The sequence below is a fragment of the Lepidochelys kempii genome, chromosome 3 (assembly GCF_965140285.1).
Source record: "Lepidochelys kempii isolate rLepKem1 chromosome 3, rLepKem1.hap1, whole genome shotgun sequence".
Taxonomy (NCBI): Eukaryota; Metazoa; Chordata; order Testudines; family Cheloniidae; genus Lepidochelys; species Lepidochelys kempii.
In genome coordinates this window covers 89,055,985-89,080,946 of record NC_136382.1, presented here as the reverse complement: position 1 = coordinate 89,080,946, position 24,962 = coordinate 89,055,985, and the positions used below count along the sequence as shown (strand labels likewise).

At 40.9% G+C, this 24,962-nt stretch overlaps 1 protein-coding gene across 17 annotated transcripts in view; it reads left to right on the top strand.

Moving 5' to 3' along the window:
- Nucleotides 1-24,962, top strand: part of HS3ST5 (heparan sulfate-glucosamine 3-sulfotransferase 5) — a 268,625-nt gene that overhangs the window by 73,475 nt on the left and 170,188 nt on the right. For 6 of the 17 annotated variants that reach the window (XM_078852170.1, XM_078852169.1, XM_078852172.1 and 3 more), the window contains one exon: nt 19,730-19,789. The exons of 9 other annotated variants lie outside the window; for them this stretch is intronic. The gene's annotated coding sequence lies outside the window, so the exon portion shown is untranslated. Of the gene's footprint in view, nt 1-19,729; nt 19,790-19,826; nt 19,898-20,419; nt 20,509-24,962 lie in introns of those variants that run through there. 2 more of the 17 variants (XM_078852162.1, XM_078852174.1) reach the window with 2 other exon arrangements.

The window sequence follows — 24,962 nt, the reverse complement described above, 5'->3', positions numbered from 1 at the left end:
CCCACTGGACACAGTTCGCTGTTCCAGGCCCATGGGGGCTGCTGGAAGCAGCGGCTAGCACATCCCTCGGCCCATGCCTCTTCCTGGAGCCCCCATTGGCCTGAAACAGCTAACTGCGGCCAGTGGGAGCTGCGATTGGCTGAACCTGCGGACGCTGCAGATAAACAAAGTGGCCTGGCCCGCTAGTGGATTTCCCTGATGGGCCGCGTGCCAAAGGTTGCCGATCCCTGAACTAGTTAAAAGATAGGAAACAAAGGGTAGGAATAAAGGTCAGTTTTCACAACAGAGAGAGGTAAACAGCAGGATCCCTCATGGATCTGTACTGGGACCAGTGCTGTTCAACATATTCATAAATCATCTGGACAAGGGGGTAAACTGTGAGGTGGCAAAGTTTGCAGACAATATTACATTACTCAAGATAAAGTCCAAAGCTAACTGTGCAGAGTTAGAAAGGGATCTCACAAAACTGGTTGATTGTGCAAAAAAATGGCAGATGAAATTCAATGCCGATAAATGCAAAGTAATGCATGTTGGGAAAAAATAATCCCAATTATATACATAAAATGATGGATTTAATTTAGCTGTTACCACTCAAGAAAGAGATCTTGGAATCATCACAAATAGTTCTCTGAAAACATCTGCTCAATGTGTAGCAGCAGTCAAAAAAGCTAACCAAATGTTAGGAACCATTAGGAAAGGGGTAGCTAATTAGACTAAAAAATTATAATGCCACTATATAAATGCATGGTATGCCCACATCTTCAGTACTGTATGCAGTTCCAGTTGCCCAATCTCAGAAGAGATTTATTAGAATTGGAAAAGGTAGCGAGAAGGGCAAGAAAAATGATTAGGGGAATGGAACAGCTTCCAAACGTGGAGAGATTAAAAAGAGTGGAACTGTTCATTTTAGAAAAGAGATGACTACGTTGGGGGGTGGGGAAGGAGAGAGATATGATAGAGGTCTCTAAAATCATGAATAGTATGGAGAAAGTGAATAAGGAAGTGTTGTTTACCCCTTCACAAAGCACAAGAACTAGGGGTTACACAATGACATTAATAGGCAGCAGGTTCAAAAAGAATACAAAATTACTTCTTCACACAATGCACAGTCAACCTGTAGAACTCTTTGCCAGGGGATGTCTGAAGGCCAGAAGTACAACTGGGTTCAGAAACGAATTATGTATGTTAATGAAGGATAAGTACATTAATGGCTATTTTCCAAGATGGTCTGGGACAAAACCCTATGCTCTAGGTGTCTCTAGGCCTCTGAAAGCCAGAAGCTAGGACTGGATGAAAGGAGATGGATTACTTGATAATTGCCCCATTTGGTTCATTCCCTCTGAAGCATCTGGCACTGGCCATTGTTGGGACACAGGATACTGGGCTAAATGGACCATTGGTCTGAGTCCGTATGGACATTTTTATGTTCTTATGTCATTATACATTTTTGGAGGCATTGGGATGGAGATTCCAATATTGAAAATATTCCACCATTACCTTCATGTTCGTGGAGAGGATGTTGCTGATCGTCAAAGTCTGTGCTTTGTACTGCAAAAGCAATGTTATCAATGACAAGCAAAATTGTGTCAGATGAGTCACTAATGCAGGTGTTGAATAATGAAGAAGCCAGCACAGATCTTTGAGAAAAATAATAATTGAACATATGTGCTTTGCTGATCTGCCCATTCAAAGACTGTATCTGTTTGGTCACTCAGCATTTTGTGGCCAGGAGTCATATAGTGCTACCACATTTGATGCCTTGAGCAATAGCCCATATCTCTATACCATTTCACAGGTAGTGGATAATTCTCTCAATGATGTTCGATTTTTTAGATTTCACTGGAAGCCAACCTCAATGTAACTGCAACAAAAACTTCAGTACACAAAATGAGGGGGCAAAATTGGTAGCAAGTCTCCACCATGGCAACACATGAATTTTGTCCTGAATTGTAGGGCACTAGTTTAAAAGGAGCATAACTGACTTTGAAAGTAGCAAGGATGTAGGCTACCACTCAAAGCAGTACTAATTAGAGGTTTGTGAGTAACTGATTTTGCAACTCTTTGTAGGTTCTGAAAAATTGGGAGAAAATTGGTTTGGGTCAATAATGAATAATTAAATATTAAGTGGCTCAAGGACTGGAACTTAGAGAGGTATCAGAGGTTTCCCACATCAGTACCCTAATCACAGAAGTGTAGAGTCATTCTCATGCTCTCTCTGGCTCAGTTAATATTGTAGTATACAAAGTGGAACAGCTTGAACAGGCTGCAAAACACACACCTTGGAATACCCTATAACAAGGATCGGCAACCTTTGGCATGCGGTCCACCAGGGAAATCCGCTGGCAGACCGGGGTGGTTTGTTTACCTGCAGTGTCTGCAGGTTCAGCCGATTGCAGCTCCCACTGGACGCAGTTTGCCATACCAGGCCAATGTGGGCTGCAGGAAGCGGCGGCCAGCACATCCCTCAGCCCACGCCACTTCTCGCAGCCCCCATTGGCCTGGCATGGCGAACCATGACCAGTGGGAGCTGCGATCGGCTGAACCTGCAGACGCTGAAGGTAAACAAACCGTCCCAGCGTGCCAGCGGATTTCCCTAATGGGCTCCATGCCAAAGGTTGCCAATCCCTGCCCTATAACCTGGTGGTTAGGGTGGTCACCCAAGAAAGGGTAGACTGGTTCAAGTCCCTGCTCCAGAAGAGGGATTCAAATGCAGATCTCCTCCACCCCAGATGAGCAACCTAACCATTTAAGTAAAGGTTATAAGGGGGTCACCACTTCCTGCTCTGCCAGTGGTTTTGTGATGGTGCCTAAATCCCCTTGGGACTCTAGGCTGAAAAATCAGAATATCTCATTTTGGCAATGTTCAAATGGTTTGATTCAACATTTCCAACATTTTTTTCTTTTTTTTTGTTTTGCTGGAGACAATTAGCTTAAATCAGCATGAATTCTCAAAATGTTTCAGTCAACCTGAACCTGCTTTTTTGGGGGGGGTGGGGGAGGCGGGAAGGTTTGCCTGAAAAATTTCTCCCAGCCCAAGTGCTAGTCAGGCTCAGCAGCACTGACGTATTCCACAAGAGAGCAACAGCAACCTGCGTCCCACTGAGCCTGCCCAATGCTGTGGCACCTGCCCAGTGACACTATATTTGCTCTGTACATCTGTGCATTTGCTGCTGCTTGGGACATAGGACTGCTTTTGCTGATGGCGAGAATTTTCTGAGGCAGTGTATTCTCAAAATACTTTAGGATGGTGTTTCAAGACAAGGGGGCATGTAAATAAGCTTGGTCTCTGATACAGGTTTCTTTGTAATTAACTGTTCATTATCCCAAACACAATCATAGAATCATAGAATCATAGAATATCAGGGTTGGAAGGGACCCCAGAAGGTCATCTAGTCTAATCAGGTTGTGGTACTCTCCCATTTCATACCTCTCTTTCTCCTCTTCTTCTTATGGGTAAAAGAAGCAAACTAGGTGTCAAACAAAATATATTTTTGCAATAACTTTTGGCTTTGTCACAAGCTGTGAGCTTTTTCCATGACTCCTAAGCTCTGGTGAGCTATTTGGATTGCCTTGTTCTCTGCAGGCTGTTTCCTATTTCTTCACCTTTCATTTTAAGAAATATGAAAACTTCCATCTGTTTCTTGAACAGAATCCTTCTGAGAGCTATGTATGCATGAGCTTTCATGCTGAAGAGACATGTTTCCCAAGACCATGCCTTTTTATGTAAATGTGTTTTGACATTAACTCTCTACCTCCATATATTCATCCTACCTAAACATAGTGGTTTTTTTTTTTTTTTTTGGTGCCACTCAATGAAATCATGAAGTTTCTATAGTGTTTATAATTCCAGTTGACAGCAATGTTACACACTAGTGAGATCAGAGCTGATCAACAGTAAAATCTCAGGTTGCTGTAGTCAACCAAGGCATGACTCCACAGCAGATGTTTCTGCCTTTAAGGCAATTGCAGTACTGGGTTATTTGAAAGGCAGATTATTCCACATGAACAACTAAATTTATCATTAATTCTCCTTTCAACTTCTCAAGATTGTTTTTGCCATTGACAATAAACAAACAAAACTTCCTAAAAGTCAAATCTATAGATATTTATATGATTCTTTGTTAAGCTGATGGCCTTTCAGTATTATTAAAGCAATTCACCACAAGAGAAAGTGACTGGGTGGGTGATTATTAAATGGCCCTATCAGGTAGTGTGTGAGATAGGAAACTGAAGACTGTTATTTTAAAACTCAGGAAATTCCAGTCTAACCTCTGCATATATCACTCCAGAAATATGCTGCTTAGAAAATCTTCTTGTTGTTCTCTCTCCCTCTGTATCCCCCAAGACTGAGATTAGCTTGATTCTTTTTTTGTTTTTGTTTTTTTTATTTTTCTGCACAGTGAGGTTCTGAATTGAGTCTGGGACAAGATCTTCTTAGTTCAGGGACCCTGTCCATGGAATTCTCACTCTGGGCTTGTCAAATTCCCTCTGTGGCTGTCTTAGGGTATATGTTCTCAGGTGGTCAGCACCCAGGTCTGATTATCCAGGTTCTCCTGCTTCAAGTCTGAGCAGCCTCCCTGCCAAGCCATACCCAAGTTATCATGTCCTCACTGGTGCTGTACTTACCCATGTGTGTTGCTAGGACTTCTGGGGCCATATCCCATGTTGTTTTGTGCTGCAGTAAGCTGAGCTGTCCTATTACTTTTTCTAGAGAATTATGGGAAAACTTCTCTGTCCTTCTGGGCACATGGGGGAATTGTGGGAGGCATTGGAGGGTTTATCAGCACTTGTATGGTTTAGCCTACATCCTCATCGCAAAGTGGGTGTATTACCATCCTGAGCAAAAACCTCATTTGAGCTTTGGCCTATATCCCCAGAAGAGCTAACTAGCCTGGGTTTAAAGCACCACCACTTTGGGTGAGACGGTTTTGTGTGGACACATGCGGAATTAAGGACAACACCCGACTAAGGATGTGTCTACACTGCATCTGGGAGGTGTATACATGTGCTAGCTCTGATTGAGCTAGCATACTCAAAATAAACATGGCCACACTGCTACTTTTAGAGCCCTAATACTGTCAGAGTTACCATGTGTATGTCTATCTGAGCTGGAAATTACACCTCCCGGCAGCAAGGTAGATTTAGATGTAGACATCAAAGCCTGGATTAACTCTGCAGAGAAGACACTTAAAGACTTGATGCCAGGCACTTCTATTCAGGTCTGCAGGTTTGTCAACATTTATCTGTTCATTTTCACAAGTTCTGTCCTTTTGGAATATTTTCTTTTTGTCCAGTTTTAGTAATTAGAGTGAACTTTTTTTTTAAGGGCTATTGGGCCAATTTAGAACACCAGATGGGCCTAGTATGGGCATGTTAGAAACTTATTCTTACTCACTGGGTAATGTCTACAGATTAGATTGTTAGCACCTCAGGGCAGGGATCATTATTATTTTATCATTATAAATTATTATTTTTTTCTGCAAGGTGCATAATACAGTTGCAGATATGAGCTTTCATGCTTCAGGGCATAAACCAAATGCTAACTGTCAGGGGTTAGAAAAAACTTACGTATGAGAAGGTGTTATACCAATAAAATAAAAACCAGCAGGATCTTATTAAAGGGGAAAAGACAAAATGTCACATTTATTGTGACTACAAAAAGAATCCTAGTAGGCAGTCAGTTATAGCTATAACATTTCATTCAGTTTCACATTCATTCACACGTTTGTTCATACACACACACAGGTTCTGCAGCTGCTGTATAGTTACCAGTCCTGAATATAGCTTGAGTTTGTGGCTTAGGTTCGTAGCTTGTGGCAGCTAACTGGCCAGGAAAGCCGGGCACAAGGAGGAGCTGGGTCTCTGTTGGGCATGCACCCATGCCCTTCCATGTTGGCAGCAGAATGTTACCCTTCAAAGTCTTCCATCTCACCCATCCTTTTTGTAGGCTTTAGTTTGAATCCAGAGTCTATAGGTCTTGCTGTGTCATGCTGCCTCTGGGTCCCGTGTGATTGATCACCCGTCAATTGCAGACAGGACTTTCAGCCCAGGACCTGGCTTTGATGTTTCTTCAATTGTACTTTTGCTCTTTTCTTTTGAGGGTAGACTCCTCTTACTTTGTCAGGGCTGTTGTCTGCATCTTCAGCTGTTGCGTGTTTACACTTTATTTCATCAGGACAGGCGGGGGCTGGAGGTTGAGTCTATCATCCATACATACCTCATTCACACATCTAAACTAAACTAAAAAGATTACAGCAGGGTTTTGCAAAAATGAAGGTTGCAGCAAGCTTTTACTGAATGAAGTGAGCATTTTAAAATGGAGTTTGGGACAAGTTAAAATGGAGTTTGAGTTACAATATGGACAAGTGTAAGGAATGGCAAACAGTGAACAGAAGTTACAATATAGAAAAGTAAAATGAATGACAAACAGTGAGCAGAAGTTACAGTGTTGAAACAGGTTTCAGTAAGTTTCAGCCATTTAAGCAGCAATTGGATTGAAAGTGAAACTCAATTAGCCAGTTATTGGGGTAACTGGTTTATGAATGAATGTTGTTTCATTCATAAAACTTTGCTTATGAAGTTATATTAATAAAGTGAACAATTTAAAACAATTTCATTGCTCAGTTCTACAAAGGTTATCCCATAATTGTCCCCTATGGGGAATTTATTTTTTGCATCTCCCTCTGTATCATTCAGTATTGCCCACTGTCGGAGATAGGATGTCAAAATAGATGATATGGCACTTCCTATGCTCCTTTGTACTCTGCTGATCAATATATCAGTAACTAATAGTAATAATACTAAAGGAAAAAACTTTGATTAGAGTATTTACTGGATATTAAGATGGGAGTGAAAAGAGTGGCAGTCAATCCAGAGGTCCCGTGTATGTCCTGAGTTCTGAAAATATTTCAGATACATCTTTTGAAACACTGTGTAATAACACAGCTTATTCTTCACTCAGCCTAGACCAGAGGAATGCAAAACTAAAATCCTTGCAGCAAATTTGGATGTTTTGACCTGAATGGGGTGCGTAGGTAGAGAATTAGCTTTTGTCACTATCTCACCTTAAGATACTGGTGCAAAAGAATACCTCATAGCACTCAATTCTGTGATCCTCATATAGGGCTATGTGCAGCTTTACAGGGAAGAGCAGCAAGCTCCAACCCCCTTGCTTGGCTGTGTATAACAGCTCCTGTGTTCCCTGGAACAAAAGGGCTGCTTGCTTCTGCCCTGCCCAGGGAATGTTGCCACACCTCATGATTTTGTCATAGCAAGTCTCGTATATGATATTTGATGTGGGGTTTTTTTTTTCCATTAAAGCTCCTGCATCTAGAATTAAGTGACTTTCTCTGTTTTCACTTTAAAAAAAAATAAGTTTGTAGCCCTCATGGTTGAAAAGAAAAGCTTGGAAAACCCAGAGTGCATCCTAAAGGCTCAGACCCCAGGAGGTAAATACTTGTTTTTAAAATGTCACAATTTTTAACCCTGTCCCAGGATTTTGGGGGCATGACTCATGAGTTTTTGAACACTTGAGATTGGCAATGCTGAAAGTTCTCCTAAAGGATGTTGTAAGGAGACAAGGTCATGGATCTGCCTCCCCCTGAACTGGCCTATGGAGTGAGGCCAGCACATACCAGGGGGAGAAATATGCTTTATTGAACAGACTCTGTAGATTGCATCCATCCCTACCCCCATGAAAGGAGCAGCACTGGGAAAGATTGTGCTTCACAGTTCCCCTCTTGGAGCACTACACCTACACATCAACTCTCCTGCTCATAGACTATATGGCAAGAAGAGACCATCATGATCATCTAGTCCAGGGGTCGACAACCTTCAGCACGTGGTCCATCAGGGTAATCCGCTGGCGGGCCATGAGACAGTTTGTTTACATTGACCGTCTGCAGGCACGGCCCCTGGCACCTCCCAGTGGCCGTGGTTCACTGTTCCCGCCTAATGGGAGCTGCGGGAAGCAGCATGGGCCGCAGGGATGTTCTGGCCACCGCTTCCCGCAGCTCCCATTGGCCAGGAACAGTGAACTGCGGCCATTGGGAACAGTGGGGGGCCATGTCTGCGGACAGTCAATATAAACAAAATGTCTTGCGGCCCGCCAGCAGATTACCCTCATGGGCCGCATGCCGAAGGTTGCCAACTCCTGATCTAGTCTGACCTCCTGGCAGGCCACAGAACCTCACCCACCCACTCCTGTAATAGACTCCTAACCTCTGTCTGAGTTACCAAAGTCCTCAAATCATGATTTAAAGACTTCAAAATACAGAGAACCCACTATTTACACTAGTTTAAATCTGCAAGAGACCTGTGCCCCATGCTGCAGAGACAGGTGAAAATCCCCCAAGGTCTCAACACTGGCTCAGAACTCCCGTTCACTTTAGAATGCATTTTGCTTGAGTGAAGAAGAGTCTAAATAAATATTCCACAAGTTTACACTGAAGTGTAATTAAATACATGTCTTCACATTTCACTGTATTCTTTGTTATGTAGGAGCCTGAGGTTTCATGCCACACAATTCATCACTGCAATAAGTTGTTTCCTCACACTTTGGCTTGAATGACAGGTCATTGCTCTCAGAGAATAACATAAATGCTATTTTTTTACAATGATTATCTCCAAAGCATAGTACATAACTTATACCTAATTTAGAATGGCATATTTAAATATTTAATCTAATGAAGTATCTGAGGGGGACTGACCCAGGAACCTAGTTGATATACAGCATACTTCCAAACAGGGGAATTTAAGCCTCAGGTCTTGAAATTGATTCTTCTTTTGCTGGGTCAGCAGGGGCTAGTGGTGCTGCAGAGTCTGAGAAAGCAGCCTCTAAGGAAGGTAGAAAACTTTACTTATGCTGACAACAGGAGCAATTGCTCCGCATGACCTAAAATTGATTGATGTAAAAGCCTGTTTTCTTTCTCCAATTTTTTACAATGTAAGCATTCCTGAAAAATCTATGCTTTGGTGCATCAATATATTTTTGGATTATGAAAAAAGATATTGTTGTCTTCTGCAGTCAAAACATAAAACCTCATGTACCATCACGGAAACATAAGTGGAGTATAGCAGTTTCTGAGACACATGTATGTGTTTTAATTTAATTTCTTCATCTTTCACAGTGATTACTGATGAAACTTTATGTCCAAAGGCTGTAGGAAGGGGTAAAAAATACAAATACATTATCCGGAGCTAGTCCAACTTTTTTGTGTGTGTCAAACACGTCTGCTCACAGATGTGTTGTACACCACTAGCTGCCCCAGCTAGTAGGGGAATTGATTCCAATATATTCAAATAAGGGGAAAAGCAATTAATTTATAGGATAGAGCTAATGCTATGTTAGACACAGCTTCCTTCCTCTCTGTCAACTTTATTGTAGAATAGAAGTTAGCAAGGAGACTGAAAGGGAAAAAGGAAGCAAACATATTTTTGGAAAATGGGACCTGCGTGTCTGTTCTTCTGTAAGCCTGGAAGTGAAAATTACACCATACTTTATTAAATTTGTGCTGTAGAGAACAAAGCAGAAAATGCCATACTAAATCAACCAAAGTATATCACTCAGAACACTTTACAATAGTCTAATAGTCTTTGCTTTCTATTTTAGAAACCTGCTGTGACAGTCCATGGGCTAATGCACTAAAGCAGCCATTTGCCCCAATGAAATCTATAATAATAAAATGAATGATTTTCAATCCTTAAGAGCTGAAAGGCAGAAAAGAGTGTATGGACTTCTTTCATAGAATCATAGCTAAATATTGTAAACACTATGTTTTGAGAGCAGCAATTTGAACTTCCGGTTTGTTGTTTATTTCTCTTATTTTTGATTTTCCTTTCTCTACTTTGGCTTTGTATTAAATACATTGCCAAAAACATCCTGTGCAGAATACATTGCAAATAGTATTTGGCAAAATTGACAGATATTCCAAAAACACTTACTCCACTCGAAGTCATCTTTTCCTCACTGCTGTTATGTCTATTAAAAAATATAAACCAAAATTGAATAGGTTGCATTTCATAACTACTAATGAACCTTCTTCACAGGTATATAAACTGTCAAAAATGGAAGAACATTATACAAAATCTCTACTTATTTAATATTTCTAACCCTGCCAGATTTCATCAACTTTTGACATTCAGTCATGTTATGTCAATTTTAATGTTGTTGAACACGGTGGAGAGTTTCTCTTGGCTCTAATGCACAAAGCACATGCTTTCTCTGTTTGAGTCAACTTTTATATAAAATAAAGAGTTAGAAGGATGTTATACATATATTTAGTAGCTTATTATTATTTTTACCATTTTATTGTTCAGATCCATGTTAATTTTTTACCATGTTTTCCCTCTCATTTCATAGTTATTCATTCAGGGTGGGGAGGAATTAAATTTCATTTGAATTTAAATTTTTATATGGACAAGATCCAAATTAGCTGGACAGAAACAAGACTCAGCCCCAAGTCAACAAAGTCCTTGAGAATGAGCTTAATTTATGCTCAAGTTTCATTGACTTTGGTTTGTTTTTCAGGATTTTTTTAGACTTTTGCCCCAATTCAGCAAAGCAATTAAGCAAGTGCTTAACTTTAAGCATTGCCCAAGTCCACAATATTGTCAACCCTGTGTGTTCAAAAAAACATTAGTCAGGCTCACAAAAATAATGAGATTAAAACAAACAAATAAATTTGTGGTTCTTTTTGTCTCCTGGTTTCTGAGCCTTTCGGATACACTGAGCATACTGTCTCAGATGTATCTTCACAACCATGAGGGCTAAAAACATATTGAAAGTTCAGATTCTCTTATTATCATATGCCTCCCGGAACGGAAAATTTTGGTATTTTGGAAAATACCAAATAAAATGAGACTTGCAATAAAATCATGAGTTGTCAACACAGTGCCATTATGTAACTCGAGGGAAGTACTTATAACTGCATTGAGGCCAAGCCGAATAGCACAGTGAACAAGTGAATGTTTGTCTTATGCTACTTTTAATTAAACATACTATTCTAGGTTTCCTGAATCTTCCATTAGTATTCCTCTCAATTAGAGCAGTTTGAATGCAGTGACCTTGGAGTTTTTGTCATATTTTCTGTACACTCAGGTTGTAAAATTCAGTAACCCACAACTTAATGGAGCTCAAAGAGGTTTTGCTTACACGCTGCTACAGCATGCTCTTGCAGCACCCTACATTAGCTTCACTTTTATTTTAAAATGGGTGAAAAATCACCATGGTCAGCAGCCTTACAAATTGCTAATGTCTTGTTGCTATCTCACACTCCACGGACCCACCACTGCAATATCTTGCCTTAAATGTATAGTATAGTATATGTTATACCATATGTATACACGGAAGAAAAGACAATGATATGATGTTGCACACACCTATACTTAAAGTTATGGGGGGAAAAACCCTGTATAATATATTGTATTCATTGACAAATATATGTGATCATGTAATTAAAGACTAGTGGTCATGAATATTCACCAGAAGGAGTTAAGCTTAAGTATTAAGTAAGCCAAAAAAGTGTGGGCCCCTTACTAAATGAGGGAGGCAACCTAGTGACAGAGGATGTGGAAAAAGCTAATGTACTCAATGCTTTTTTTGCCTCTGTCTTCACTAACAAGGTCAGCTCCCAGACTGCTGCGCTGGGCATCACAAAATGGGGAAGAGATGGCCAGCCCTCTGTGGAGATAGAGGTGGTTAGGGACTATTTAGAAAAGCTGGACGTGCACAAGTCCATGGGGCCGGACGAGTTGCATCCGAGAGTGCTGAAGGAATTGACGGCTGTGATTACAGAGCCATTGGCCATTATCTTTAAAAACTCGTGGCGAACGGGGGAAGTCCCGGATGACTGGAAAAAGGCTAATATAGTGCCAATCTTTAAAAAAGGGAAGAAGGAGGATCCTGGGAACTACAGGCCAGTCAGCCTCACCTCAGTCCCTGGAAAAATCATGGAGCAGGTCCTCAAAGAATCAATCCTGAAGCACTTGCATGAGAGGAAAGTGATCGGGAACAGCCAGCATGGATTCACCAAGGGAAGGTCATGCCTGACTAATCTAATCGCCTTTTATGATGAGATTACTGGTTCTGTGGATGAAGGGAAAGCAGTGGATGTATTGTTTCTTGACTTTAGCAAAGATTTTGACACGGTCTCCCACAGTATTCTTGTCAGCAAGTTAAGGAAGTATGGGCTGGATGAATGCACTATAAGGTGGGTAGAAAGCTGGCTAGATTGTCGGGCTCAACGGGTAGTGACCAATGGCTCCATGTCTAGTTGGCAGCCGGTGTCACGTGGAGTGCCCCAGGGGTCGGTCCTGGGGCCGGTTTTGTTCAATATCTTCATAAATGATCTGGAGGATGGTGTAGATTGCACTCTCAGCAAATTTGCGGATGATACTAAACTGGGAGGAGCGGTAGATACGCTGGAGGGGAGGGATAGGATACAGAAGGACCTAGACAAATTGGAGGATTGGGCCAAAAGAAATCTGATGAGGTTCAATAAGGATAAGTGCAGGGTCCTGCACTTAGGATGGAAGAATCCAATGCACCGCTACAGACTAGGGGCCGAATGGCTAGGCAGCAGTTCTGCGGAAAAGGACCTGGGGTGACAGTGGATGAGAAGCTGGATATGAGTCAGCAGTGTGCCCTTGTTGCCAAGAAGGCCAATGGCATTTTGGGATGTATAAGTAGGGGCATAGCGAGCAAATCGAGGGACGTGATCGTTACCCTCTATTCGACATTGGTGAGGCCTCATCTGGAGTACTGTGTCCAGTTTTGGGCCCCACACTACAAGAAGGATGTGGATAAATTGGAGAGAGTTCAGTGAAGGGCAACAAAAATGATTAGGGGTCTAGAACACATGACTTATGAGGAGAGGCTGAGGGAGCTGGGATTGTTTAGTCTGCAGAAGAGAAGAATGAGGGGGGATTTGATAGCTGCTTTCAACTACCTGAAAGGGGGTTCCAAAGAGGGTGGCTCTAGACTGTTCTCAATGGTAGCAGATGACAGAACGAGGAGTAATGGTCTCAAGTTGCAGTGGGGGAGGTTTAGATTGGATATTAGGAAAAACTTTTTCACTATGAGGGTGGTGAAACACTGGAATGCGTTACCTAGGGAGGTGGTAGAATCTCCTTCCTTAGAGGTTTTTAAGGTCAGGCTTGACAAAGCCCTGGCTGGGATGATTTAACTGGGAATTGGTCCTGCTTCGAGCAGGGGGTTGGACTAGATGACCTTCTGGGGTCCTTCCAATCCTGATATTCTATGATTCTATGATTCTGTGATTCTATTTATGCTAACCTTTAATATTTCCTGATTTTCGAACACTTAAATTCATAACCTGAAACTTCCAATAGCATTTTTCATATTAATTTCCTTGTTTGATGTTGCTGCTTTTTTATTTTATAATGTTCAAGCTGTGCTAGGCATCTTAGATTGCAGATATGAAAAGAGTATCAGAGGGGTAGCTGTGTTAGTCTGGATCTGTAAAAGCGGCAAAGAGTCCTGTGGCACCTTACAGACTAACAGACGTATTGGAGTATAAGCTTTCGTGGGTGGGTGCATCCAACGAAGTGGGTATTCACCTACGAAAGCTCATGCTCCAATACGTCTGTTAGTCTATAAGGTGCCACAGGACTCTTTGCCAGATATGAAAACAGAAAGTTTATAGTCTGGGGCTCAGATCCTGCAAAGATTTATACATGTGCTTAGCTTTATCCACTGTAATAGTCCCATTGATTTCAAAGTCTTTGCAGGTCAGGGCCCAATTTCAGACTAAATACAACAAAGGAGTGACAAAAGCTAGGAATTTACTTGGGTACACCTCTCAGGGGTGTGGATGGAAATCCTTCCATTGACCTATCTACTGCCTCTTGGGAAGTGTAGTACCTGTGCCAATGGGAGAAGCCCTCCTGTTGGCATAGCTATTGTATACACTGAAGTGCTACACTGGTGCAACTGTGCCGCTGACAGGTTTCAGAGTAACAGCCGTGTTAGTCTGTCTTCGCAAAAAGAAGAGGAGTACTTGTGGCACCTTAGAGACTAACCAATTTATTTGAGCATAAGCTTTCGTGAGCTACAGCTCACTTCATCAGATGCATGCAGTGGAAAATACAGTGGGGAGATTTATATACACAGAGAACATGAAACAGTGGGTGTTACCATACACACTGTAAGGAGAGTGATCAGGTATGATGAGCTATTACCAGCAGGAGAGCAGGGGAAAAAAAACCTTTTGTAGTGATAATCAAGGTGGACCATTTCCAGCAGTTGACAAGAACGTGTGAGGAACAATGAGGGGGGGAGGAGGAGGGGGAAAATAAACATGGGGAAATAGTTTTACTTTGTGTAATGACACATCCACTCCCAGTCTTTATTCAAGCCTAAGTTAATTGTATCCAGTTTGCAAATTAATTCCAATTCAGCAGTCTCTCATTGGAGTCTGTTTCTGAAGTTTTTTTGTTGAAGAATTGCAACTTTTAGGTCTGTAATCGAGTGATCAGAGAGATTGAAGTGTTCTCCGACTGGTTTTTGAATGTTATAATTCTTGACGTCTGATTTGTGTCCGTTTATTCTTTTACGTAGAGACTGTCCGGTTTGGCCAATGTACATGGCCGAGGGGCATTGCTGGCACATGATGGCTGTCATAAATGTAAAGGGAAGGGTAAACCCCTTTAAAATCCCTCCTGGCCAGAGGAAAAATCCTCTCACCTGTAAAGGGTTAAGAAGCTAAAGGTAACCTCGCTGGCACCTGACCAAAATGACCAATGAGGAGACAAGATACTTTCAAAAGCTGGGAGGAGGGAGAGAAACAAAGGGTCTGTGTCTGTTGGTATGCTGCTTTTGCTGGGGATAGAACAGGAATGGAGTCTTAGAACTTTTAGTAAGTAATCTAGCTAGGTATGCATTAGATTATGATTTCTTTAAATGGCTGAGAAAAGAATTGTGCTGAATAGAATGACTATTTCTGTCTGTGTGTCTTTTTTGTAACTTAAGGTTTTGCCTAGAGGGATTCTCTATGTTTTGAATCTAATTACCCTGTAAGGTAGCTACCATCCTGATTTTACAGGGGTGATTCCTTTACTCCTATTTACTTCTATTTCTATTAAAAGTCTTCTTGTAAGAAAACTGAATGCTTTTTCATTGTTCTCAGATCCAAGAGTTTGGGTCTGTGGTCACCTATGCAAATTGGTGAGGATTTTTACCAAACCTTTCCCAGGAATTGAGGTGCAAGGGTTGGGAGGATTTTGGGGGGAAAGACATGTCCAAACTACATTTCCCAGTAAACCCAGTTAGAGTTTGGTGGTGGCAGGGGTTATTCCAAGGACAAAGGATAAAATTAATTTGTACCTTGGGGAAGTTTTAACCTAAGCTGGTAAAAGTAAGCTTAGGAGGTTTTCATGCAGGTCCCCACATCTGTACCCTAGAGTTCAGAGTGGGGGAGGAACCTTTACAATGGCATATATCACATTGGTAGATGTGCAAGTGACTGAGCCTCTGATAGTGTGGCTGATGTGATTAGGCCCTATGATGGTGTCCCCTGAATAGATATGTGGACAGAGTTGGCAACGGGCTTCGTTGCAAGGATAGATTCCTGGGTTAGTGTTTTTGGTGTGTGGTGTGTGGTTGCTGGTGAATATTTGCTTCAGTTTGGGAGGCTGTCTGTAAGCAAGGACTGGCCTGTCTCCCAAGATCTGTGAGAGTGATGGGTTGTCCTTCTGGATAGGTTGTAGATCCTTGATGATGCATTGGAAAAGTTTTAGTTGGGGGCTGAAGGTGATGGCTAGTGGCGTTTCTGTTATTTTCTTTGTTGGGCCTGTCTTGTAGTAGGTAACTTCTGGGTACTCTTCTAGCTCTGTCAATCTGTTTCTTCACTTCAGCAGGTGGGTATTGTAGTTGTAAGAATGCTTGATAGAGATCTTGTAGGTGTTTGTCTCTGTCTGAGGGGTTGGAGCAAATGCGGTTGTGTCATAGAGCTTGGCTGTAGACAATGGATCGTGTGGTGTGGTCTGGGTGAAAGCTGGAGGCATGTAGGTAGGAATAGCAGTCAATAGGTTTCCGGTATAGGGTGGTGTTTATGTGACCATCGCTTATTAGCACCGTAGTGTCCAGGAAGTGTATCTCTTGTGTGGACTGGTCCAGGCTGAGGTTGATGGTGGGATGGAAATTGTTGAAATCATGGTGGAATTCCTCAAGGGCTTCTTTTCCATGGGTCCAGATGATGAAGAGGTCATCAATGTAGCACAAGTAGAGTAGGGGCTTTAGGGGATGAGAGCTGAGGAAGCGTTGTTCTAAGTCAGCCATAAAAATGTTGGCGTACTGTGGGGCCATGCGGGTACCCATAGCAGTTGCACTGATTTGAAGGTATACATTGTCCCCAAGTGTGAAATAGTTATGGGTGAGGACAGTCACAAAGTTCAGCCACCAGGTTTGCCGTGACATTATCGGGGATACTGTTCCTGACGGCTTGTAGTCCCTCTTTGTGTGGAATGTTTGTGTAGAAGGCTTCTACATCCATAGTGGCTAGGATGGTGTTTTCAGGAAGATCACCGATGGATTGTAGGAAGTCCTCAGGAAGTCAGTGGTGTCTCGAAGATATCTGGGAGTGCTGGTAGCATAGGGCTGAGGAGGGAGTCTACATAGCCAGACAATCCTGCTGTCAGGGTGCCAATGCCTGAGATGTTGGGGCGTCCAGGATTTCCAGATTTATGGATCTTGAGTAGCAGATAGAATACCCCCGGTCGGGGTTTCAGGGGTGTGTCTGTGCGGATTTGTTCTTGTGCTTTTTCAGGGAGTTTGTTGAGCAGACGGTGTAGTTTCTTTTGGTAACCCTCAGTGGGATCAGATGGTAATGGCTTGTAGAAAGTGGTGTTGGAGAGCTGCCTACCAGCCTCTTGTTCATATTCTGACCTATTCATGATGACGACAGCACCTCCTTTGTCAGCCTTTTTGATTATGATGTCAGAGTTGTTTCTGAGGCTGTGGATGGCATTGTGTTCTGCACGGCTGAGGTTATGGGGCAAGTGATGCTGCTTTTCCACAATTTCAGCCCGTGCACGTCGGCGGAAGCATTTTATGTAGAAGTCCAGTCTGTTGTTTCGACCTTCAGGAGGAGTCCACCCAGAATCCTTCTTTTTGTAGTTTTAGTAGGAAGGTCTCTGTGGGTTAGTATGTTGTTCAGAGGTGTGTTGGAAATATTCCTTGAGTCGGAGACATCGAAAATAGGATTCTAGGTCACCACAGAACTGTATCATGTTCGTGGGGATGGAGGGGCAGAAGGAGAGGCCCCAAGATAGGACAGATTCCTCTGCTGGGCTAAGAGTATAGTTGGATAGATTAACAATATTTCTGTGTGGGTTAAGGGAACCACTGTTGTGGCTCCTTGTGGCATGTAGTAGTTTAGATAGTTTAGTGTCCTTTTTCTTTTGTAGAGAAGCAAAGTGTGTGTTGTAAATGGCTTGTCTAGTTTTTGTAAAGTCCAGCCACGAGGAAGTTTGTGTGGTTTTTTATGAGAGTATCCAGTTTTGAGAGGTCATTCTTAATCTTTCCCTATGCCACTGAAGCATTTTAAGTGTTGACAAGCCTCAAGTATGGCTGCAGGGACTTTTAAAATAAGTCTGAGGAGTTCTTAACATCACTTCATTCATTTGAATTTCCAGGACTAGCTTTAATTAATAGTTTCTAACAGAAAATGTTTTGATATCAAATTTACAGACTTTTCTTTTACATATTGAATTGATTTTCTCTCTGTCATCAAAGACTAAGGCCTTGCTGATACCCATAATTTGTACTACTTTTACGATCCAAGTAGCTAATTTCTGTAGAGTAGAAGGCATCTTTGTACTCATATTACTGTGTCCATGCTATCACACTCTTATTCAAAATAATTATACTGGACCAAAATCTCTGAGTAGACCAGAGTAAGCTTAAGTAGGCTTAATAAACTAGAGTGATTATTAAATTCAGTACTTTTGTTTTTCTTCCCCCCAGTCTAAGCCAGTTTATCAGTTTATAACTCACCTCCATCCATCGGATGATTTTTCAAAATGAAGTCTTACTCATGCTGATTATTGTTCAACTAACAGCTGTAAGGTTATTCTGATACACCTCCCTTTGCATGGCTACTACTCTGAAGATCAGACCTCTTCACCTGGGGCTAGAAGATCTAAGAACTTCCTGCTGTTCCAGCTGTAATTTGGAGCTCAGGCAGCAGCAGGCATAAAGCCAGAGCCCTGCTTGCAGCATGCTTTTTACGCTAACCCAAATAGATTGAGTTGGCTCTGCTGATCCTATCTTTTGTACTGCTTAGCTCTGATTCTGTTAAATAGCTGTTCCTCATCTTCTCCTGTGTAGCCTTACATTAAACTGGAACTCACACCTCCCATCATGCACCCGCGAGTGCACCCACACAAACATGCTCACCAGCACACAATCCTGTTCTTGCGTCTAGGGAGAAAGCTGTGTCAGTCAGACTGGCATAATCAGTAACCACCATACAAATCACTTTTAATGTAATTCATGATGGCAGTTTCTGTTTGCCAGGAATATGTGTTTTAATTATAGGTACATTCACTATTTCTGTCAGCAGTAAGACATATGCCTGGTGACCAACAGTGAACTGCATCAGTTTGGTTGAAATGTAAAGACAACATCTCCAGCTGTTGTATAATAGCACTTTTTCAGCTTTTTTCCCTCATAGTTGTCAGTTTAGCAGGTACAAAGATTTAACAAAAGTGTTTTTTGACAGTTCAGCTGAGTTTGAAAGCATCAAGCATCAGCACTTAGATAATGACATTGGGAATGTTTTTATTGCACTAGATGCCAATTAAATTACTGATTTCATAATTATAAATCAGCATATTACAGTAAATAATTAATGTTTTCATACTCAAGCTGAATTGCTGTACATAAGCATAAGTCTTTTCCTCTGTTGATTTGCTAATTCAGGAACTAGAAAACACTGCACACCATTTTAATTTTTTTATATCTTTAAGGACTTCAACAGTTTATACCCACAGCAATAGCAACCCATGCTGTTTGATCTTACTAATTAAGCCAGGTTGGGCTGGGTCAATATTTGGATAGGACACAATGACCTCCAGTGAAAACTGTTAATGTAAGGTTAAGGTTGCAGTTTTAAATACTCCCAAGTAAGGAAATACAAAAGTCTCATTGTAACCTCAACTTGCCATATTAGACATAAAGGGCCCATATAACAATGACAAGTGTCAGGAAAACCAATGTAACTGGAATGTGCTGGGTTGGGAACAAAGGGTCACTCTCCACTGTGATGTGGCTGTTCCCAGCTGCAGTGCCATAGTCAGTCAACATAAGGCTGTTCTAAAATATGCCAGAGTTGGTGTAGAACTGGCACCAGGATATGATTCCTGCATAAGCCCTTTTGGTGTCCCCTGACCCACTCAGCATATTGAGCACATTTGAAGACTGAGCCCACAAAGTATTTTTTGATGGCCAGTTATACTGCTAAATATATGCAGAACCTTAATATACAACAGAGGGCAAATTCAGCTATGAGATTTGCATACCCCGCTCCAGTTTACTTCAGTGGGAATTCATAGATGTAGCTGAGGGCAGAATTGGATCCAATATACAAATCCATACTTTCTATTTCTTGGGTCTCAGTGTGGAGGGTCCAAATAGCCATAATGTAATTTTACTGATAGCTGGTCAAATTGAATCAAAGCAAACACTTTTTTTATTTATTTCAAATCACAGTTCTGTTCTGCTGATCCTGCCCATGTATTGGAGCAAAAGACATCCAAAAAACTTCTCACAGTAAGTTTTTCTTCATCATCTACAGCTCCCAGGGCAGTGACCTTGCACCTTTCCTTGCTACTTCACTCCCTGCCTTCCCTCTCAGATCCTCTGCTCCTTTTTTTAAAGGTACAGTGCTAATATTATCACTCTAGGACACCTGCATTGTGAACAAATGTAAGATTTTTTTGTGTTTAAAATTATGATCCAAATTCTTTGCTGCTGTAAACCGGCACTGCTCCATCGACTTCTTTTTATACCAGCAGAGAATATGGCTCTGAACACTAAAAACATTAACTTAAAAAAAAAAATTATAGGCAAACAAGGGAGCATACCACAAATGTAACAGTGGAAAGTGGGATCTAATGAATCAAATTCTCCTCTTTTTATACCAGTCAGCGCAAATCTGAAGAAACGCCATCAACATCAAAGGAATTACTCCAGGTTTACACTGGTGTAAAGGAGAGCAAAATTTGGCTCAGTATGTTTAAAACTATACTTCCTCATGGAAAAAGGCCATGAGTTTAAAGAGGCAAAGAGTGAAATTACATCTGGTCAGAACATTTTCATTAACAATGTTTTTGATGTCTAAAACAGGGGAAACATCTTGATTATTTTTTGTGAAAAATCTTTCTATGTTTTTTTGACTAGTTGTAATGGAGAGTGAGTTCTGATGCCTCAAGTTCTGAGAGAACAGAGAGGACTGGGTGAACAGAGAGTCCATACTGCTCTTCTCAATTGTGTGTATTACACCATAGTTTTGTTTTTCAAAATAATACAGCTTTAAATATACTTTTTGGACACTTCCACTTTTTCTACATGCCTTTAATGAATGGTTCTGCAGCCAAGCAGTTTTAATTTTTAAAATCAGACCCATTTTTGGTTAGTGAAGCAAAAGCAGCATGGAAAACTATGAATTCTCTCTGTATAAATATGTATATACAACCCGATGTTAATCAGTTCAATGTTCTGGAATTAGCTGACTTGTTTACCTTAGTGTGTAGCCAATTAGCAAGAATACAGGGATTCCATCATTTGACAGGTGGAAAGAGATCTCTAACTCTGCAGCATAAGGGCTTCCATGTTATACAAAATTATGAGCTGATGGTATTAATAAGAATTAATATTTCTTATTACAATTTTCATCAGTAATCTGTCTATTTTTAATAAGCAAAATTTATTGATGGAACGTTGAAAAGAATGGAGTTCCCCAAATTAACATTTATTTAAGCCTCCAAAACCAGGTTGCTCTTTGACATTTCACTTCTGTAAGGATGAGCTGAAATGATTCCAAATAACTTGGAGGGTGTTTGGAGGCCTGTGCTTAGGAGGAAAAAATGGGGTGGAGGGAATGTTAAGGCATTTTAACTTCCACCAATTTCTTTTTAAAAAAAATCCTTTAAAATGGATCCCATGGCTTGTTCAAATGGCAAAATCTAAATTTTAGAGAGAAATACCAAGATTTTTAGTCTCCGATTTTTTTTCTTAATATAATTGAATTTGAGGCTCAAAGTGGATTTTAAAAAAAAAATTTAGCAATAAATATTTTATGATGGTTGTCCATTTTTATTTTGTAACAGAAATATATGTGCATTTGTACTGTCCATTGACATAGCTGGTGTTGCAGAGGAACACAATTTGCTTCTCTTAAGACTTAAAATAATCACAGTTAGTTGTTTATGTTTTTTTACTTTTTTTTTAATTTCTCACAAATGTATTTGTACTTGAAAACTTGAATAAACAAAGCAAAACAAAAGCACCAAATGGGTTCAGAAAGTTAAGCCCCGCAAGAGTAAGCAACACTGAAGTGATATTACTTATTTAAGGTCTTTAACATTATTCTGTCTTTAAGAATGGTAGCACTTAGCACTCTTGAAGTCACTAGCATGATTCAGTAACAGCAGCCAATCAGAACATAAGATGGATGTTACAATTGAAATAAGTAACAGTTCTGTTAGAATTACACACCAACATTTCAGATTAGTATTGATCTATTTTTGCATTACTTACAGTTGCCTTTGAGTCTGTGTTCATAGTTATAATGGAGCTAGCTACATTAGGATTCAAGCTAAATATTGTATTAGGGCTCCCCCAGGGAGAAAAAGCTTTTTGAGGAGAGCAATAATGACAAGCACATAGCTAAGGAGCGCTAAACACTGCCGCATCACCTCACATGTTGTCTGCCATTTGGACTAATGCATAACTGAGTAAACTAATAGTTAAGTGTTGATAAAATACAAGTGTAAGTCATATATTGCAGTTGATAGAATAAAATAAACATCAGGTATGTAAAAGTTTTAATAATTGATTAATGTGTGTTTGAGGAATAATAGAATTTGCTGCAAAGTTTCTGTGGAAGAAGAAGAAAGTGTAGCAGGAGAGAATGTACTTGCATGTTTCACTAGCTAAATAAGCTAACACCAGTGGAGATCTGTTGAAGGGCAGCATAAAAATCCTGCTGTTATCATCAAGGATCATACTCAATATCACAGAAGTTGTCATATGCTGCCTGAGGGAGAAGCTAAGAAAAGGGGAATCTGGAATAAATGTATCTGTCAAGGAAGAAGAGCTATCAGTGAACTGGAAGATTTTGAAATTGGTACATCCCTTGTTTGTGGTCTGGCAGATTGAATGCCAGTTCAGTCCTATGAACAGAACTGCTAAATGTCAGCATATGCACTGAGGGAGCTACAAAAAAGAGAGATACAACATAAAAATAATATACTCTGCTGTAGGTAAAAGAGAAAAATGTACTGTGGAATGACTCGGTGCTTGGATGCAGCTGACCTTCACACAGTGCAGGTCAGAGCTGCGTGTACAAGGGAGGCTTACCGCATAGCTTTGCAGTCCCCTGATCCTGGTGCAGACTGTACAGGGCTATTCCCCCTGCAGCAAAATGCACTCCAAGGTCAGAGGCGTGGCACAGGCATCCCAGGTATGTCCCCCTTCTAGCCACGCTGTGGTTTTTTTCCTGCTATGCCAGTAGCAAGGAGGGGGAGTGGCATAAGAGCTCTTATACTGGCTCTGTACCACGAGAAGACGTTCCTTACACAGGAATAATATTCTCTAGGCCAGTTACGTAGGGTTTAGGGACAGGTTCTGCTGGTGATACAGTGCAACACGGCCAGAGTGTAGCAGAGAATCTGGCCTACTGCGTTGATATATTGGAAAAAACTCAAATTCACTGGGTAGATCTATGAGACTAATTAGCATGGGTTAATTAAAATTCTTTAATGACAGATCATTAGTGAAGCATTAAGTGAGATACAAAATACAGTGAAATTATTAGCAGTACATTTTATGGCCGCAGCATCATAATGCCAGTGAAAGTTATCTGAAACAAATAGAACCTTGTTTTATTACAGAAATATTGATATAATGGCGGGTGGGGAGGGAAGAAAGAGCAAAACGTACATTTCAAGATGTTCTTCATTTTGATCCAAAGTAGAGCACCCTGAATGCATATGGAATCTATGTATGTATGTGTCAAACTGGGGGTTCTAGTCAACATGTGGGCATTCATGTTGGCACTTAGATGTCTAAACATAGAGCTGGGCATCCACATGAGGGATTCTGATATTTTATTACATTACCAACCTTTGAAATTTGTGTTTCTTGTGTCACTTTGTTTTCTCTTCATGCCCATTTTTAAGTACTCATTTTTTCAGCAGTTGAGTATTTAAGATCTCTGTAATATCAAGCTCACTCACATCATGAGATCTGCTGGTCATAGCATAGACTTGTGAGAAGTCAGGTGTCCCCTTTACTGCTTTCAAGCAACATAGACAATGACTCAACCGAGTGAAAAAAATCAATATTTCAAGCCTGGAAAATTGTGACAAACAATCTGAATTCTAACAGAAACCCAGGAAAGCATTTTTAGCATTACAGAAGCCTCAGTAGGTGTTGAGACAGCCTCAAAACATTTTCAGGACACAACATATAACAGGGCTGCTGAAGTTCTCAGCTTCATTAAGAGGAAACATCAGGACTGGTTTGGTGAGAATGATCCTGGAATATGTCAGCAGTTGGACTCACTTCATGCTATCCATCGAGCCTACATAGTGAACAAGGATTCAGCAGCTAGGAAGGCTTCATATCATCAAGCAAAACAGATGGATCAGACCAGACTTCAGCAAATGAAAAACCAGTGGTGGGAAAAGAAAGTGGCAGATTATTACTGACAGCAGACTGCAAAGAAACCAAAAGCTTTTTTGCTGGTCTCCATGCTGTGTATAGGATAATCCCTGTGTGCGTACTGGATAGCAATTGACTCTTAATTGACAAAAAAGAAATATTTGACTGATGGATGGAACATTTTAGTTAGCTTCTTAATCACTCTTACATTTCTGAGAAATCAATTAATGTTCTTTCACAGCAGCCATTAAAAAGAAAATTTGCACTAGCGCCCCCTTCTTATGTGAAACCATAACAGCAATCAGGTAGATGTAACAAGGGAAAGCACCTGAACCAGATGGTATTGCAGCAGAGATCGATAGGAAGGGTGGCTACCACACCACAAGGCACCTCACCTGACTCATCTCCATTATCTGAGAGCAAGAGTCAGTGCCACAGGATTTCAAGAATGCCAACATTGTTCTCCTCTATAAATGTATGGGTGATAAAGCAAACTGTAATAATCACCACAGCATTTCCCCACTCTCTGTTGCTGGGAAAATTCTTGCATGGGTCATATTGAATGGGTATTAAGTCTGTCTTATGGAAACTGTCCTCCCTGAGTCTCAATGTGAAATTCAATCTAAACAGGACTCTATAGACATGATCTTTGTAGCACATCAGCTACAAAGCTCCAGGAAAAGTGCTGGGAGTAAAAGCGTGGCCTCTATATGATATTTGTTGACTTGGCTCAGGTTTTTGTGAAGGATTCTGGAGACTTTGGATACCCTGCAAAGTTTATTTCTGTCATTTGCTCTTTCCATGATGGGATGATAGACAGTGCAATGTAAAATGGTGGGATATTGGACCCCCTCCGGACATCTGTGGAACCAAACAAGATTACGTACTGGCTCGCATGCTCTTTTCCATCATTTTTTTTTCATCTATGCTTATGGATGCATTTCATGACATTGATAGAGTAGTATTTATCCAATTCCTCACTGAAAGGAAGTTGATCAATCTGCAACGCTTCCATGCTCACACAAAAGTGGCAGATTTACTCATTAAGAAACTTTTG